This window comes from Columba livia, chromosome 2, assembly GCF_036013475.1.
Source record: "Columba livia isolate bColLiv1 breed racing homer chromosome 2, bColLiv1.pat.W.v2, whole genome shotgun sequence".
In the NCBI taxonomy this organism is placed as follows: domain Eukaryota; kingdom Metazoa; phylum Chordata; class Aves; order Columbiformes; family Columbidae; genus Columba; species Columba livia.
In genome coordinates this window covers 137,680,664-137,699,521 of record NC_088603.1, presented here as the reverse complement: position 1 = coordinate 137,699,521, position 18,858 = coordinate 137,680,664, and the positions used below count along the sequence as shown (strand labels likewise).

Below are 18,858 nucleotides of genomic sequence, written 5' to 3'. Positions count from 1 at the left end.
CAGAGCAGGGTTCCAAGGGAGGCAGATGGCATTTCAGATGCCTGAAGTGTGAAGCTCCTGACTGCCTCCCCTAGGACCCCAAATCCAGAAATAAGCATCTTAATGGCTTTCCTCCAGCCTTTGTAGACACTTGCTTAGCTTGTCCTCTCATGGTTTGTAGGTCCTTCAGCAGAGTCTGCAGTGCAGCCCCATGCAGCTGGACTGCAGCCAGCATGACCCCTGTGGCAGAGGCAGCTGCCCCTTCCCCCTGACAGCTGCGGATCCTGCTCTGAGGCCTGAAATCACGTGGAAGGAGAGGTGGGAAGGGTTCACGGTTTCATGAGGCTCCCAAAAGTGGGGCAAGGCTCCAGGGTTGGCACCTGAGAATGGGGCAGTGAGTCCTTACCCTTAGCTTGGCTGCCGTGGGGAAGGGACAAAGTCTGCCTGTGACATCTCTGACTGTACAAGATCTGTGCCTGAAGCATCCTGAGAGGACCTGAGAGTAAAGAAAGGGAAAACACAAAGAAGGAAACATTTGGTGGCCTTATATGAGCTTTGAGAAATGTGGAAATATGCAGGAATGGAACGTGATGCACCAGGAGGAGCAGAAGCCAAGGAATGCAAGACAATTCTCTTCCTGATCAAAGAACTGGTGCAAAAATGGTTCATGGAGGTGTATCCGCCTTTGATGTTGTGAGGAGATTATAAAGCCATGCCATAGTAGTTCCCAAGATTCTTAGATAGGGAAAGCTGGTCACACACACTGAGAGACTCTCTACAACGTGCCAAGAGCTCCCAGCTCTGTATACCTAAATCTCCCTTGTCCTTTAATTTAGCTCCCCTTGCCTTTGCTCTGTTTGCACATCATTAAAGCACTACACTTTCAAGGAGGGGGAAGAAAAAAAAGTTTTGTCTAATACTTGTCTTAATTTCAAAGCTGAATATATTTTTTTTAATGCACCAGCACTATCCAACTAGTAGTCCAATATATAAAATCGATAATGACCTAGAAAAGGCCTACAAAGCTTTTGGAATGATGCTGCAAGCAGGGATGGAAGCCCCACAGGCCAGCATTTAGGTATTCAGACTGGTTATGCACAAGTTCCACAATTTTATACATTCATAAGTGTACTCAGGCACTCAGGAAAAAAAGCCTCACTGAGCAATAAGACAGAGCCTCTCCCTCTTCTCCACCCCTGCCACCCAACACAGGGCCCTGCAGGGAAATGTTCTGCGCCACTGTTGACATTTGCCCCAAGCAGAATCGCAACCATGACGGCATGAAAAATTAATAAAGGTGTACAGAGGGCATTAACAAACGCTGACATATCTCCCACAGTTAATTGACATCAACCATTCTATTTAAAATTAATAAAGGCTTGCCGAGCATGCAGAACTCACACCTCACAGCAAAGGAAATGTCCCACACAGCTCAGCAGGTCATGTCACTGGATCAGTGATGCTATGTACCACAAATCATGACAAATACTCCAAGTATTATGTCAGGCCTGTATCCAAGGTGTTGCTCTCAGTAGCAGTGTAGGAGGGCTGTCTGACGCATGCTCTGGAAATTGCCACTCTAATGGTTGCGTGACACAGGCTGCTAAGACAGCCTAGAAGCATCTGAGCCTCTGCTCTCCAGCTGAGGTGAGTCCCTCTTTCTTTCTGGTGGAGTGAGGGGGCAGCTGTGGCTGTGGACCGATTGTGCTTGGTTCACACAGCTCTGCTGATGTCTCTGTGCAGTTTGTGACGATGGGGATCTGCACTGCGGTGCTGCCCCATCACTGCTCCTGCTGTCATTAAATGTACTTTTCTATGATCCAGATGTCCCACCAATGTCTTAGCCATGCAGAGAGGGTGCGGACAGGATCTTCTAGAAACTAAAGGAGAAACTCTGGCACTGATAATTACACTCTTAAGTGGGATGGCAGTCCTTTTTTCATTTCAGCAGTGGAGGCAGGTGACAATCTGCTGAATTGCATATGCTGTAAAGACCAATACCTCTGTAAGCTTTTCACAAGGCCTGAAATAGAGCAGACAACCCTTGGATGAAGTTTTCCTGGAAAGCCACAGGGCCTGAGGTACCACCAGTGGCACAGCCTGAGAGGGGACTGGTCCAGGTGAGCAGGAGTGATCCTGCACTGGTGTGGTCTGCCCCATTGAGGCCAGGGCTGCACCCAGCTATGGGTACTGGGTCGTATTTATTAACTTCAGGACTTGGCTCTCGGATAACAATAGCAAGGGGTGTTCTGCCAGCCCAGCCAGTGAATTTAGGGACCCTCACAGGTGACACTAACACCTTGGGACCTGGGGACTTTCACAGGCTGCCCTGATTACACCTTTCTGGATAGTGATGGCTGGCTGCTTTTGGGTAGGCTGGCTGAAGTGTTGGCTCTCAGGTGAACTGTGTGTAGAAAAGTGCCTCTTCTCACCTTGGAGCAGGCCCTGTGCACCAGTGGTGGCCCTCAGTATACTCCTCTCCCACCAGGGGATGGAAAGCATATGATGAGAAGACATTTGAGAGGCAGTTCTTCCAGGAGAGAACCTTGCTCAGACATATTGAGCTCCTTATGTTCCTCCTCTGCATCCTCGTTCTTCTGGCGCTGCTGCCAGCTAGGAAGAAGAAGCCAGAAAAATTACAGCCAAAATTGCGTGGGAGAGTTGTGCCTGGTTGGAAAACTTGCAGCTGTCTGGCACTGACATGTCTAATATCCCCACGCTGGTTGCCACCTACGCCCAGTTACTAGCCCAGTTACCTTGGGGAGAAGTGGTTTGTTCGCAGTGATGTGTTGGGAACTTGAACAATGATACCACCCAAAAGGTGAATCACAGGGGTTTGATGGTGTGGAAATTTCTGATTGGAAATCAGGGACTTCTGGCTACGCTCTGTCACCCACCCCACTGGGTGCCACAGGAGCCATCCTGCAGCCCAGCAGCTCCGCCAGGTGCTGTGGGGACCCAGCTCACCGCACAGGTTGAAGTGTCCTTCGTCCCTTTCCCCAAGCAGAAACAAAGACTTGGGAAGTAAAAACGGTGTCTTCATTAAGAGACTGCTCCTGCATACCAGTTTTTATGAAGCAATTATGTTGCGACACCAGACTTCAAAGTAAACTCCTTTGTGTAGCCAGCTCTGAAAAGAGAAAAGAGCTTCTCCCTACATCTCAGCTGCGTTTTGGACCTGCGCTTCTGAGGGAGCTGCCAACTCTTTTCTTCTAGGCCATGGAGCTACTTCCTTGAAAAAGGTACCAAGACCCACTTTGATTTTCAGTTTCTAGTCTCTACACAGGGCCTGAATCAAAGCAACTTAAATCGTGTCTTTGATTCACATTCCCTGAGCTGGCTTAAGATGTAGTTTCATAGGCTTCCTGCTATTTGTTTTCATCTGCTTGATGGAGATTCACACCTTCCCAGCAGAGCTGGTGGACTTGGATGTGTGTGTGCACGCATCTCTGGGCTTTGATGTTCACAGCTTCCCAAGACAGTGTTGAAACGCAAGCACTCATGATCAGGAATAATGGTGAGAGCTGATGAATTAACATATGCCTTGAAATGCTCTCATTCTGTTCTCCAGGATAACACATTCAGTATTCTGGTTCAGCGGTGTTTACACATACCCCTACCCAGTTGTTTACATCATACTTGGTAATTACCTTCACAGAGCTGTTTGTTTGTTTCTAGGGATGATGTAATCCTTGCTTGTACTGCTTTGCCCACACAGTTTGCTGTATTGAAGGGCTTTGGAATACTTCCTCCGGTGATTTTATTTCACTGGCTCTTTAGAGAAAGCCATAGGTATTTTCTCACCCAGCAGTGCCCAGCACTTTTGTCCCAGAGAAGAATATGGGAACAGCCAACTTCCTGCCATTAAAGAAGCCTCTCATTGTACAACTGGAGTTGAGACAGATTAATTCAATCTACAATTGCTCCAAAATGGGTTGGATTAGCTGTGCTAATGCACTACCGAGTCTGAAAAAGTGAGGGGACAAAGGTTTAAAAAAACCTGTAGGCCCTTCTTCAGCTGTCTTATTTCTCAGAGGTCGTGGGGGCTTCCATTGTAGCCCATGTGTAACGTTGCACCAGTTTAACCAAAGATGTCACATTAATCTGGGCTGGATAAACTGATGTGTCTCAAAGCCTGGATGCATTCCACCACACTCTTCTGGGGTGGGTGTATGGGTGCAACTGGGGTCACATAAGTCCCCTCATGCACAGTCTGGGTGGTGGAAGGGGGCTTAGGAAGGGGTAGGACAGATTTGGTTCAGATCTGATGCCTGGCCAGGGGCTGGGAAGAAAATGCAAGCATTTAACCATGGTCTGTGTCTGCCAGAGAGGTTCTTAGTTGGAGGCACTGTCATGAAGTGAGCAAGTCACTGGAAAGGATCTAGGGTGACATTTTTTCCCGGTTCTGTCATTTGCTTGCTAAGTGACCTTCAGCAAATCAAGCACCTACTCAGTGCTATTGGTGCAGTGTCTATGCAATGAGTATAAAACTATCTGCCTCACTTTGAGATCCACCAGTAGGCCTCCCTTTGCTCCTTCTGCCTGAATCTTGATTTCTTTTTTATCAGCAGATCATAAATCATGGGATGAGACAGCGAGTGTCCCCTTCTCCTCCAGCTATCCCTCAGCCGTGTGGCTCGAGCATGCTGCTGGCGTGTGGGAGAGGAGGATTTGAACTCCGTGGGGCTGTAGGAGCAGCTGGGCTGACTGACAAAGGCTGACAACCCTCACTGCTACATTTGAAGAGTCCCCACCCCAGGTGTTTACTCAGTTCTTGTGCTGGTCATCATCATCCCACAGTGAGCTGGCAGAACTGAACCTCCCCCTGCCCCAGCTCATCTGGGGCGAAAGTTCCTCATCCCCTTACAAGGGTTGGATGGGGACAGGTGAGGTGCTTGGGAAACTGCTGGGTTTTGTACAAAAGCAGCTGAGATGAACAGCCGCAACAAGGGCCACCAGCTCCACTGGGAGGGACAGACCTCTGGCAGAGGGATGGGAACAGAGAGGTAGTAACCTGTGACACCACACCTTGAACTGGCTCTGGAATGGAAATCAAAGCCATGTTATAAGTTAAACTGGTGAAGCTTCTGTGTTCAGATGAGTCCTCTAATCTCTGAGTTGCCAAAGGCCATGAGGGACCATAACATTAGGTAAAGGTTACCCAATGGCAGGTTGCTCTCTTGGGGAGAGACTGCACGGGGATGGCAGGGGTGTCTCTGGCTCCTTTGTATGAGGGCTGCCTTCCAACAAACTGCAGGGGCATCTTTCTGACCCTTTTCTTCCATCAAAATGGTGCAGAGGAGTTCTATGGGGACCAAAAGCTCACCTGGGCTTTTCTTTAACTTTTAGAAGGATTAACACAGATTTATGCTTGAGAAATCAGGCTAATTCCAGTCTAAAGTGCAGGACAATTCCCCCTGGTGCCCAGGAGGGTAACATCATAACCCATTATTAGCTGTGCCAGTTACAGTTATTTCCTTCCCACATTTCCTTTCAGGTGTCAGACCAGAATGCAATTGCTTTTCTTCCTGAGAACACTATTTTTAAAACTGAAGAATTGAGTGTTATTAATATAGTAGGTGTTGTACTGTGCAGCCCATTCTATAATGGGGTGTTTATAGCGCTGATACTCTTACCCAGTCCATTTGTAATCAGAAATAATAGTACCTCTTCACCACTTGCTCTGCTTGAGGATGCTGCAATAAATTCTGATGAGGTGTAGCTTAGCTGCAGCTGAGGGGTGATGTAGAAGCTTTGTACATTTTTACTTCTTTAATGTTTATAGCTCTTTTACATTATACGAATATTGCCAGTCCCAAGGATTCAGCTGTCATGAATCAAGTCTCAAAAAATAATGAGACTTTACAAAATGTGTATATTTGAAGTGTGTTTTATGGAGATTCAAATGCTTCAGCCTTTGTGTCACATTGTCAGACTTCCCTCGTTTTCCTGCCATCAGTTTACTTTAGAAAAGTAAAAAGAAAGCTGAGATTCACATAGGATTGTCTTATTCCAACAGCTGGACTGTAACAACATCACCTGATATCATGGAACTCAATATTGCAAGAGCAGTCAGTACAGTCAAACAGATCCTGATCTGTGTGATGGGCCAACATAGCTCTACATGAATGGATACAAACAACAGTAAGGCAATGTCAGGTAGAGCTTAAATACCCCCGGTTTTCTGTGGGAATAAAAGCTCTCAGCTCCATCTGCTTGATGCCCTGAACTCCCTGAATGGAAGGAGGAACTCAAGGGTTCATTTTTGAGGTGCCTGCAGTAGAAGCCACTGGCCAGCATGGCACAGGCTGAGCAGAGCACATGCATATGCCACCTCTGCCTTGTTGGCAAGGAGGGTTCAGCAGCACAACCCCCAGCCACCAGCTCATTGCCATTGCCTGCTCCACCAGCACAAGATTTTACAAGATTGCAGCATGAAGTGGGTAAGGGAATCGATGCAGGTTAAAAATAACCATGCCTCTCCCACCCTCCCTCCTCTCCTCCTCCCAATTTTAGAGCATGACCATAAACGTGGATGGGTTTTCTGCTCGGCGGTTGCACTGCAGCAGTGGTGGTGACATGGCTGAAGGGGCAGTGTGGTTGCACAGCGTCGTGAGTGGGAGGCATCACTCTGAGTGACAAAGAGCTTTCTTAGGAGTGATTACAGACCAAAGGGTGCACGTGCAGGGGAAATGGAAATAAAGAAGAAAAAATCAGAGAATGGGTGATGTGTCATCTCTGGTGGAAGAAAGGAAGAAACTAAGAGTTGAGAGTGGAATTTGTTGGAAAGGCATGATTTGCTTTCTTGCAGTGTTTGGGGAGACACGAATTCAAAGAGCTTTTTTGTAAATGAGGAAGACTGAATCTAAGAAATGCCTGACCCAGGCATCAGTTCCTCTTAAAACCCAAACATAGCCCCAAATTTAGTTTGGAACTTCACTGGAATGAAGGACAACTGCAAATGGATTCGACTCTGTATTTTGCACATTTCTTAGCATGGGGGTGCAGGACTGCTTGGATCAAGACTTGTGGCTTTAGGAGCAGCTATTCTAAGAGCAGACCTAAGAAAAGGATGCTGATAGGGAAGCATCATGGGAGGGGGTGGCAGCATCCTCTACTGTCCTGCTTGGGCAGGGTCCCTGCCTTGGCCCCAGTGGTTGCTGGTTCCCTTCTGATGCCTCTAGAGCTCCTGAGCCCAGCATTTACCCATTTGAAATTTTGGCTATTTTTCACTCTTTTCCTAAACTACCAATGGCAGTTTTCTCTCCTTTATGGTGCTCTTCTCCTAACTCTGCACCCTGTCATGTCCCCATGTTAGCATTCTCCATCTGTATGTTTTTCCATTCCTATTAAACTCATATTATTTCCTTCTGTTCCTTTTTTTATCCACATCTCCATTTGTTTTCTTATCCCCTTACTGATTAGCCCCCCATAAAGGCTCTGATGAGCCTTTCCTGACTCAAAAAACTGATTTCTAAACAAAACACAACAAAGCAGGAAAGCCAAGATTAACAGTTCCACTAGGAGTATATTTCCCTCGGTGTGATCTATAAATGTGTGTGAGAGCTCTCATCATTACCTTGGTATATGTTTGTAAGACAGAGTACCTCTTTCCCTCAGGCTCCATCTCCTTTATCTTTTAAAAGTATCCCCTAGTGACAGACACTATATTTCCCTATCAGTATGTACAATTACTAGCACGCCTGATCTCTCCTGCAATATAAATGCCACGTAATCATCAAAATAATACATAAAGTCCTCATTGCCTGCAATTGTGGGATGTCTGGAGTTGTGCACTTCATAAGCATCTTTCTCTAGTGATTGCCTATGTACCTAGCATTAGGGGAACTTGGAGCATCCTCCAGAGGTGACAAGGTGCTTTTATCCTTATACCACACACCAGCAACAGTGATGTGCCACAGGACAGGTAACGTGTCCCTAAGGACAAGGTGAGGGGACAACCAACATCTGCTGAACCCTTATGCTATGCTTTGAATGTTTGGCCTCATTCTTCTTCCTGCACAGCAGTGGGAAGCAGGATGTGACTTCAGAGAGGAGTGGAACCAAAGCCTCCATGGGCCAAGTGACTTTATGGTTCCCCTGAATGCAGCCACAGCACTCAGTGGAATGGAAAGGGGAAAATGAGAAGGGAATAATATAAAGTCTACCTCTGTTTGCTGACTTCCTTTATTTCTTTTGTAAATAATGCTCTCAGCCAGTGTTTCCCAAGGGGAGATCTAGAGGGAATCACCATCACCACATAGACTCGTGTAAGAAAGGAAGCAGCTGGTCCCTGACATTTATTGCTGTACTTCAGCTTGGAAACTTTGGTTGAAACACTGCACAAAAACATATTTATCTGGGTTGTTTTTGTCTTCTCTCTTTTTGTTCAATCAAGTAATTAATACTTTAAGGAAAAAAAAATCCTCTGGCAGCTCATTTCACCCAGGACAGGGACTGCCGGAACGCAAGTGGGGGTAAGGTTGAGGTGTTGTCAGACACAGGTTTATTCGTGTTCTTATTTTAGCTGAACCAGTTCATCCACCGTGGTAAAGAGGCAATAAGGCTGTGTGTTTACAGTGAGTATCCTGCACAGCACAGCTGTACTATGGATTAGGTAACATCACTGACTCACCTCAGAGTTATTGGGCCACCTCTTCCTTCCCTTGCCGGGGCAACAGTCTTCACCATGTGCACACTGATGGATTTTGCCTGCACTAATTATGCTTCACAGCTTTTCTGAGAGGTTAGGTGTAATTATAACTGTTTTTCAAATGGAGGGACTGAGAAACAAATCTTTCTCCCAGAGACATCGAATTGTTTCCTCTGATTTTTTTCTAGAGTTGCTGAAAGCTCCTTCCAAATAGCCAAACCCTCACAGATTCAAGCAGGAATTATCATTTGGTATTGCCATGCCTGGGGAGTTGCTGGCCAAAACTTCGATACTTACACTGGATATTGGGCACCTAGATCCAAAACAAAACAAAAATGAGGTTTTAGTAATCCTGCTGTAAACATGAGCTACATGCCTAATGGGCCTGACACCTTAACCCCAGGTGTTGGAACTCCTCCAGTGGTTTTTAGAGAGTTGTTCTCCAGTCTGGTTTAATGCAAGTAGGGTTTTAATGGAGGTACCGACCTACCCAGATAGGCAAGTCTATGATAGCTTTTAGGGGAGCCAGCACTGGACTTTCATTGCACAACTGCTACAGCTACACAAGCACAGAGGATGTGGACAAGCACAGGGAAGAGGAGGGTGAATGCTCCAGCACTCTTTTCACAGCCTGTGTTCTCAGCCAAGCCAAATGCACAGAAGCCTCTATCAGCCACAGTTTGGGGTTTTGGTTTTGGTTTGGGGTTTGTGGGGGTTTTTTTGTGTTTTGTTATTGTTGTTGTTGTTGGTTTGGTTTGGTTTTTTGTTTTTGTTTTGTTTGTTTGTTTGTTGTTTTTTGTTTGGGTTTTTGTTTGTTTGGTTGGTTGGTTTGGTTTTTTGTTTTTGTTTTTTTTTCCTTTGGTCCAGGTTGAAGAGAGTTACTTTAATATCATTTTATGTCATCCTCAGTGAGAGCAGAGACCAATAGCTGCTCCCATAGAACATCAATGATCACATAAAGCTTGTGAATAAACCAGGAAATGGGAAAAACTCTGTGTTGCTGCCTGAACAGCCTGCAAGTACCTGCTCCAAATGCCCTCAGATGGGAGCTTCATGAACAATGTCAAAACCCAGGTGAGTTTTTTAAACTAAATCAAATTCCATTGGAGTAATGGGAAAAAAATCCTCACTGATTTCACTCACCAAGATTTGGGGTTAGAATAGGGTGACTACTTATTGTTCACTGAAGGCAACTGAAAGAACTGTAATAACCTGAGTCTGTGGTTTGGCTTCTGGTGTCAGTACTGCTTTGGACTGACTGGAGCAGTTGCTGTTCAGCTGCTCGCTGGTGCCTCCCTACAGCCTCCCAAGTTGGACCAGACCGACTCTTTGTGTAAACATGCAGTAAACTGCCTTAGGAAATAACCCAGCAAAGCTATATATGTTCCCTGGCGCATTTCACCATCTGGCTGCACAAACAGCTGGGCCAGCCCAATGGAGAGGTGGCACAAGGTACAGGAGGGGCCAGGAGAAGCAGCTGTTAACAAGAAGCTGTCCCACTTGGAAGATGCTCCCAGGCCATCTATGAAAAGGGGCTGAGCTACAACAACAGGAGCTGCAAAGAGGGTCTTTGCTCTGGCCGTTTCATTTGCATTGGCTCTAGCATTTGTGAAATGCACCACTGAACTGATGGAGCTCTCTGACCTGGCAGAAAATTAGGCTGCTTGGGAAAGAAGGAGGATAGTTTTCTGCTGGACTGTTAGATGGCTCATCTGTCTTGTATTATTTCAACCTTAGTCGTCAGATCCTTGATCACTATTACTTATACAAGGACAAATGTTCATATCCACAGGTCTCCCCATGCTTAATGGGGACAATCCATGTTTACAATGGAAACACCAGAGAGCAGAATTCAGGAACGTGGTGACTAATTATATTCCTTCAGCATCACTATACTGGTATTTTGTTTATTGAACTCTTCTATTCCAGTTCAAGATTCAACACATGGGCCCATTCCCTGGCCTTTTCCAGGACTGCTACCTTGCAGACGACTTCTTCTGAGGTTGCTATGTTCATCCTCCACTTGTTAATCCAAAGCTTTATTGAGTTGAACATACCTGTCCCTTGCAACACTCCCAGAAGTTTTACTTTCATATCATTCAATAGCCAGGGGTGGGTTTTTCTCCTAGTTTCTCCCTCGTGATTTGAATGCTGAGTTTCAGCTTGGAAAAATATTTACAGCTGTGTTATATAAACTAATGAAAAACAGTGTTTAAAATGAAAGTGCTGGCACAACTTTATGGGGAACAGCAGTGGAAATAGCCATATGGTAATAAACAGGCTACCTGATATGGTTTATTGCTTAACTCCTTGCTTGCTTTTAGAGTCTTATGTTTTTAAATGCCTGAGTCCTCTGACAGATGTGCATGCGTTGGATTGGTCACCCACATGTGAATCTGGGTCCCCTTCTGAATATGTAGCCTTAAAGTAGCTGAGTGAGAACGGAGCCTTCTCAAGCAGGGACTGCCTGTATTTCCTTATGCTTCACAGCACTGTAAACAAAGCCTCAGTTTCTAAAATAAACAACAAGCGATTCTGGTTTTTAAAAAGGGTGAGAAAATATCTGGACAGTAGCAGGTTTTCCTTCTTGCAGCTCTCCATTAGGAAAACAAAAGTGAGCAAGAGATTTCATATCACTGCATCGTTACCTTTCTATGCGTAGCTGTGATAGTTTCCTAGCTTGTGCTTGTAATGGCACAATGCGATATTTATAACATGCTAGGAAAAATGTTTCCTTTTTAAAGCCTATCACAGTAGCATGATAACAAGCCTCGAAATCTGTCTTTCCTATATCCTGAAATCATTCCATGGAAATGGTATTTATATGCAGACTGTTGGCATGCATATTAAACCCACTTCTAAGGAAAAGCTGTAAAACATACATCCATACGCTGTGCTATGCACACATGACTGCACAACCAGATTAGGCCACACGGCAGTAAAAATGCCCCTGCGTGATCAAACAAGGGCTTCTGCAGTTGTTACCGCAACTGAATGGCTCTGGTACCAGAGCAAGGGTGGCAACTGCGCGAATGCAGATAAGCCTTTATGGTAAATCAGCTATAACATGGTTTGGCTCCAGGCCCAAGTAATAACTAACCAGTTTTATGTTAATTATTTGCTATCCTTTTACATATAGCAGTAGTTACAAGCCAGTACTAAGCGTAAATGACTGCACTGCATAGCTGGCTTTCATAAAGTCTCTGTGATTTTGATGCGCTGCATCACTTGCTAATTGACAGTTGTGATTGATTCTAGTTTTTCCTTTTGCTCTGGCTTCTTTCTTGCTGCCTCTCATGAAGTAATACTTTAGAGTGTGTTTGTAAGGATAAACAGAGGCTCTTCTACATTTTTATATTTAATTCCATAGTTCCCATGTGTGTTATATGATAATACACTCTTACACACCAACTGCAAAACAGCCATTGTCTTCTGAGTGCCCCAGTAAATCTGCTCCAGTTAGAATATATTCCCATATCTGGAATGTAACCACCAATAAGATGTGCAGCAAAACCACAGAGCCCTCCTCCATCCATCCTGACTACAAATCCCCAGTCTCAAAATCACAATGCACCACCCCATTGGGGAAGCCAACCCAGCTCTCTGTGGGACTGACTGAGAAACTAGTCCAGCTTTGAAAACTCAGCACATTTTTCCCCCCCGGCTTACTTTTTTAAGTTGACATAGCAAAGGGGCAGCCTGTGGAGCACTGGCAGGGGCAGAGAAAAATGTCAGAGAAAGGAATACCTGTAATTAATTGTGCCTTGGTTTGTTCCTCAGTGGAGCTGTGGCCTGAGACCTGTCTCCATCACAAAAAGATCACAGCAGGAACCCACTGGCTAGGACGTGTGCTGACTCCCTAGACAATTCCACCAAGGGACTCTGTGTCTCCTTCAAAATCTCAATCTAAGAAGTCCTTTACATGCATAAACCTCTCTGAAGTGCTTGTGGAAGTGTTGCTCTAGGTCTTATTGGCTTGGTCACCACCAGTAAGAATTTTGATTCTCCATCATGACTTCTCTAGTCCTTCGGGGCTGGTGTACACCTGAAAGGGTCATCAGCATTTCTCTGTGCTACAAGCATCCCAGTGACCCCTGCAAGTGGGAACACACCAAAAGACATCTTCGACCAGAAGTACAGTATTGCCAGCATGACTTTTGGGTCACTATAGGTTTTTGTAGATGCAGGTAAAATACTGTTGAATCCCAAATATACGCTCCTCCTAACATTTGTTGTACACTTTGCACAAGGATAAGTGGCTAACAAGAAACCAAAACAGAATAGAATTAGGCCCAAGGGAGACAAGCTTTAATAAGTCTGCAGCCTCCCCCAGCAATTTGTGCAGCCATTAAATAAAGCAAACACTACTGGAATTTAACAAATAACACGGATTAATAACAGGGGGAACCATTCTCCATTATCTGCGTGGGACACACATTGTTTCATTGATATTGCTACAGTGCAGGAAGATTGAAATAAATTGTGTTTTAATTAAAATAAAATGTAAATAATGGCAAGCAGGGGAATCACTAAGATTCTTCCAAACTACTCCAGAAAGTGCTGCTTTTGATAACGATGGACAGAGCTCATCAGGGAAATAGGAAAGGTGGACAAGTAGAAGAACATAAAAATAAAAATTGAAGGGAAAATGCTTTGAGTCAGGCTGACAGCTTGGTTAATGGAGTTCTGTGCTAACAAATATTATCAGGTATGTGGGCCCACCTTGGCACTGAAGTGTCTGAGGTGCGGAGGGATGGCTGACAGCTTTGCTGTTATTGTAACATACCTGGCTCCCTGCAAGTCTGGGTTCCTGGTCAACAGCAGGCACTGCTGCAGTTATCAGACCTCCTGCAAAGCAGGAACAGAACAGGACTTTGGGGAAATTATTCTACAAATCAAACCTTAACTTTGGAGAAACATAGGGGCAGTGCTGGATGCCCTGAGCCCTCACAGGTTTCTATGACAGAGCAGCTCTCGGGCTCTGAAAATGAGCTCCCCAGTGCAATGCCAGGAGCTGGCCACTGAGTCACCCCAAATACACCCGGAGAAAAGCTCTGTCCTGACTCCACCAGCCAAACTCATGGACTCTAACAGCAATGTACCTGAGCCTTTCAGCAAACTATACCATAAGGAGTAGGACAGAAAAGCCAGCACGTGTCAAGCTGTGGAAGGGGCAGCGCTGAGAGCTGGAACTTACATTACCACACAGATTGAATTATGACTTTGTAAAAAAAAAAAAAAGGAAGAGTGTTTTGAAAAAGCCCAGCTCTTGCAGCCCTCGGTTTTCTGAATGCATTTATTTGTTTTAGTCTATTTATGGCCTCTGGTTTTCGAGTGTGTCCAATTACGTTTCACCTTGGAGCTTCCCAGCCTGCAGACGCCGGAGCCAGGCGCTGGCTGCCGCCCAGCTGGCCTCTGCCCTGGTTATGCTCCGTAATGCAGCCGGGCTGCAGGAGCATTCCTTTCCAGGGCTAAATCACACCACCAACTTCTGATCATTAAAGGAAATGAACTTGAAATCATATAAAATAAGTAAATAAGACTTGCATACGAGGCCATTAAGATAACAAAGCCGGCGGTCTCAAAGGTTGGAAGACATGGCGCACGGTGCTGCTGATTCCGTAGCGTTCTTTGGCAGGAGTTTAAATGACGGCAAGAGGTGTGAGGCAGCGAAGAAGTCCTGAATATTCAGCTTTCAAGGAAATTCACAAGTCACTGTCTCAACAGCCAAAATTTACGTGCATCTTCCAAGAAAGAATTACTTTTCTATGGGAAAGTAATCGTCCCCTGCACTGCTGAGCTAATGATGTATAAAATAACTCTGACAAGCCCAACTCCCACAGTGGCACTAGCCAACAGCGAAGAGAACAGGGAATCCAAAGAAACTACTGGTCACCAGAAAACAACTCGAAACAGACCGCTACCAGTAAATCTTAACATGACATTGAAGCTCAGCTCATCTTACAAAGAACGAAGAGTAGAGAGAGAACTGCTAAGGGCAGATGTCAATGCCTCTCTTGGTGATATAAACAGAGATGAATGTGTATCATTTCTGAGTAGTGTAAATGGCCCTGCCGATCTCAACAGCATAAATAACTGGAAAGAACATGAACACATTTCTAGGGATTGAGATTTAATTGTTCTGTAGTTTACAACCACTGGTTGAATCTAATTCTATTTAATGTGGCTATAGCTCCAGATATTCCACATTATGTAAATTATGAAGTTCAACTGGAAGCATTTTACCTGCCAAGATCTGAACTTTGTGTTAGTGGTTATCCTGCAGTAGCTGGTGGCAAAACAAACCTACTGCAGCATAATGGGAGTTTACGTCCTTTACGTGGTTATATTTAATCTCTTCTGATGCTTATCTGAGTTGTAGCTGAGTACAAGGAAATACAGATTCTGCATTCAAATCATTGCAAGTATGAACAGTAATGGCAACAGCCATAAGATAAATGCATATCTCACATCTGCCTGTTCAAGGAACCCAGGATTTTTTTCTATTTTATTTGTACATCATCCTTTGTTCAAATATTTTTCATGAAAGTTGTGTGGAAAAGCCACAAAAATAATGAAATCTGCCTCATTATAAGGAGTACTGGAAGAATTGTGAGCCTAATCATACTGAGCTTAGGATCACGTGCATAAAATGAATAAGCTAAAAATTATGTTACATATTCGTTCTCTTACAGAATTTGGTTACAATTTCTTTTGGGTTATCTGTAGCAATAGGATTGAAAGAAAATTCAGATAGTGGAGTGACTTGCCAAAAAAGTATGTTCATACCATTACACAGGAAAATCTTTCATTTTTTTCTATAGTGTTTATGAGTACTTTTGTTTGTAAACCTTTAAAATATGTTCTTTTCTAGTTCTTGAGATCTACTTACACCATCTAATAGTTCTTCAGTAGAACAAAGCTGACATCTCCAGATGGCAAATATAAACATCAAAAGATGGACTGCCACTCAAAGACACGTGGGAAACATTTGCTAAAGTTAAATACAGTCTTAGAAGAATTTCAATAGCAGAGTAAGAGTTCTTCTGAATATGCCATTAGTAGTGGTGCAATAGATTTAGCTGACACGTTGGAGGTGGTGAGACGCACTCAAATACTTTGCTACCCACAAAATAGCACTTATTTTGGGATTGTTGCATACTCAGGAAATCATACAATAAATTAAAGATATGAATGACACAAACTGTACTATGAAATGCAGCACACATTAAATGACATACAAAAAACCTCGCACATGTGCATGGCTAGAAGAGTATGTAGGGGATTCAGCCTTTTTGCTGAGTAAATATTAGGGACTTCTACAGTTCTTCAGCATCTTCTTTTATATAATCAGATAACTGCAACTACAAATTCAACTTGAAGACTGACACTTTTACAATACAATGGCTTCTCTGTTGCTTCAAACAGCAATATACATGCAACAAATTAGTTCAGAAAGAAAACACTTTCCATCATATTTGTGTTTGCCTTACAAGCAGAATGAGAATCTGCGTAAAGTTCTTCATATTTTTTTTAACAGTGATATTAGTCTCCTTTAGATATGGGCAGGGGTGGGAGGAAATCTGCCAAAATCCATTACACATTTTGTCTTGGCTGTAGTAATACAGAGAAGGCATTCATTGTGTGCTGGACAGTTCAGACATCTAAGGATGGGAGAAAGAGTTCACTCAATATAGTGAATAATTAGTTTGAACTTTGCCACACTCTCCAAGCAGAAACTGTTTTACAAGTAAAATATTTTATGAAGTTTTCTTAACAGGAAAGATCCAAAAGGCTCACTTGTCTCTTACACCAGCCTCAACAGAGACAGCTCTTTATGGTGACTGGTCCTTGCCTCAGACACCAGTTCTGCAAGTCATACAGTTGCATCAGGATCCCACCTCTTTTGGAGGCTTCTCTGCACACAAACTGAGATTGCCTGTGAAGACCACACCTTCAGGCACTTCGGCCCAAGTCTAAATATAGGCACGCTTAAGGGTGTTTTTTCCCCAACATAAACTATGGTTTATTGACAGCATGGAAGAAACTGCATCTCTGTTTGCTCCTAAATCATGATTAAAGCAATTGATTTTGAAAGGCTGTAACACTAACTAATGAGGCTTCACTAAGCAGATCTGCGTGGCTGTGCTCTGCAAAGGAGATCTGTGGCAGCAGTAAGCCCTAGTAACTGTACTGCAGTTGTGTCAGGGTCCTCTCTGTGATGCCTGTCTACACTGCAAGACTTAATGATATACAACCGCGGTGTGACGTACAAGGCCACAATGCTATGCTGTAGTAGCTATGTGTTAATTTGTTTCCCAAGCAGAACATTTTCTGTGGAGAAAACTGAATCCACTAATGTAGCTGCCACACAGAGCATTTTCATTTTCATCGATTAATAAGCACAGAGGAGCTGCAGGTGCCGATGAGTTCAAAAAATGTGATCCATTGAGATCCCTCCAACTGTAGTTTCATGAGAGACCGGTTCCAGCAACCATTCTGGTTAAAGAGGTTCCTGCCCTTGACCTCCAGCTACTGACTCCTGGTCTTACACCGTGGCTCATCACTCCTGCTGTTGCATGAGAAGTTATGCATCTTTGGCCACAGCACAATTTATAGTTTAGCCCTATAGAGAATGGTTGCATGGTCCCATCTGAGGAGGCTCTGAACTTCAGCACAAGGGTGGGAGCAATGGGCTGGGCATGGATCAGGGCTGGCACTTCTCTAGAAAGCTTCACTGCCAAAGTCAGTATCTTGGGGAAACTCCAGCTGCAGGTTTATGATTCAGCTAAGTCAAACTTACAGCTGAAAGGAGAAATCACACTCCCCCTCCTGCCTGCCAGCCATGCTTCCTGCAAGCTTTTTCATAGGGGTGTACATCGAACAGTAAATAATTCAGTGTAGAAAGACAAACTGACATAAAACTCATTGCTTTTTTGCAGGCTTACTTTTCTGCCATCTGAGCCCTCTGCTCTGACCAGCTGTGGCTCCAAAGAGCACCAGGCCCAGTCAGAAACGCAGAGAGGGGTGCAGTTGGGGAAGGGCTTTCAAAGGCAACTTGCCATTATGTTGGCTTAACTGGGTTAGGCCATTATCAAATGGCATCTCCATGATGAGGTGCCGGCCAGACTACCCACAAGTTACACAAGTCACCTTGCAACACCCCCGCAAAAGCTGTGGTACCTCAGCACAGGAAATATTCATGTGGTCACTCCTTTCTGCTTGTCATTGTCAAGGGGTTTCTTATTGAGCAATGCAGCTGTGTTCCTCTTTTGGTATCTTAGAAGAGGTTTTCTTTCAGGACTCCAAAGTCCTTTCAGAATGATTTTATGAAGGAGGAGCAATTTAGATTCACACTCAATTCCAGAAATTTCTTCAGCTTAACATCCTACCTGATTCAGTTGCAGAACCATCAATGAGCACAGCATGGAGAGTTCAGCAGTTAAATGATGGCAGCAGTGATAATAAGAGTGCATATGGGAATCCCAGGAAGACCTTAATCATCATCATTAACATTTTATTTTCTGCATTGCAATCTCTACTCTGATGTACCACAATTTGCTGTAGCAGACTATTCAATGCCCAGTGCTGATAAGAATCTACATAAAGAGTAGAAAAGCCATGAGAATAAAAGTCATCAAAAAGGTGGAACTGCCATGGGAGTTTTTTCTTTTGATATTTTAAAATTATTTTTGTTCTGCCGTGTGGTTATGTTTCAGGTCAGGTATGATTTTGAGGTAGAAGTAAGGTAGTCTCAAGCCTTTAGACAGATCGTGTCTAGCTTCCCTGCTTCTCAGCTTTGTATCTAAGTTTGCGTCTTCACAAACCCTCTTGCAACTTCTGTTTTCAGCACTGCTTTGCTCAATTTACTGTCTTATTCAATTGAACTTTAAATGAAAGTAATAAAACCCACTAGGCTGAAACAACAACGAATTTTGGCAAATATGGTGGAGAGTTCTCCTCTTGTAGCTTGACATGCCGTGAGAAACACAAACTTAAAGTGGGGGCCATTTTAAAATGGGTCATGTAGGTAAATTTGTGACAAGAGCAAAGGAGGAAACTTCTGAAATATATGAACTCATAATACAAATGCTACGTAACTTGAGTGATGACTTCCTAGCTGAAGATGGTGTCCTAATGTATATTTTATAGGAAAATTATAATGAAAGTTAATAATATTAAGTGCTTTATGAAATGGTTCATTAACTGAAAAGGGGTGTTTCTTC

The 18,858-nt window shown here is 44.1% G+C and overlaps 1 long non-coding RNA gene across 4 annotated transcripts; it reads left to right on the top strand.

The window, feature by feature from the left end:
* The first annotated feature begins 1,447 nt into the window (after positions 1-1,447).
* LOC135578674 (uncharacterized) lies at positions 1,448-18,279 on the top strand. 4 transcript variants are annotated; one of them, XR_010470676.1, is made up of 3 exons: positions 1,448-1,626; positions 9,542-9,706; positions 15,507-18,279. It is a non-coding gene; the product is annotated as an uncharacterized LOC135578674 (long non-coding RNA). The 4 variants fall into 4 exon arrangements; XR_010470678.1 differs by lacking the exons at positions 1,448-1,626; positions 15,507-18,279 and adding exons at positions 1,673-3,221; positions 10,425-11,843; XR_010470675.1 differs by lacking the exon at positions 1,448-1,626 and adding an exon at positions 1,677-3,221.
* Positions 18,280-18,858: the final 579 nt, after the last annotated feature.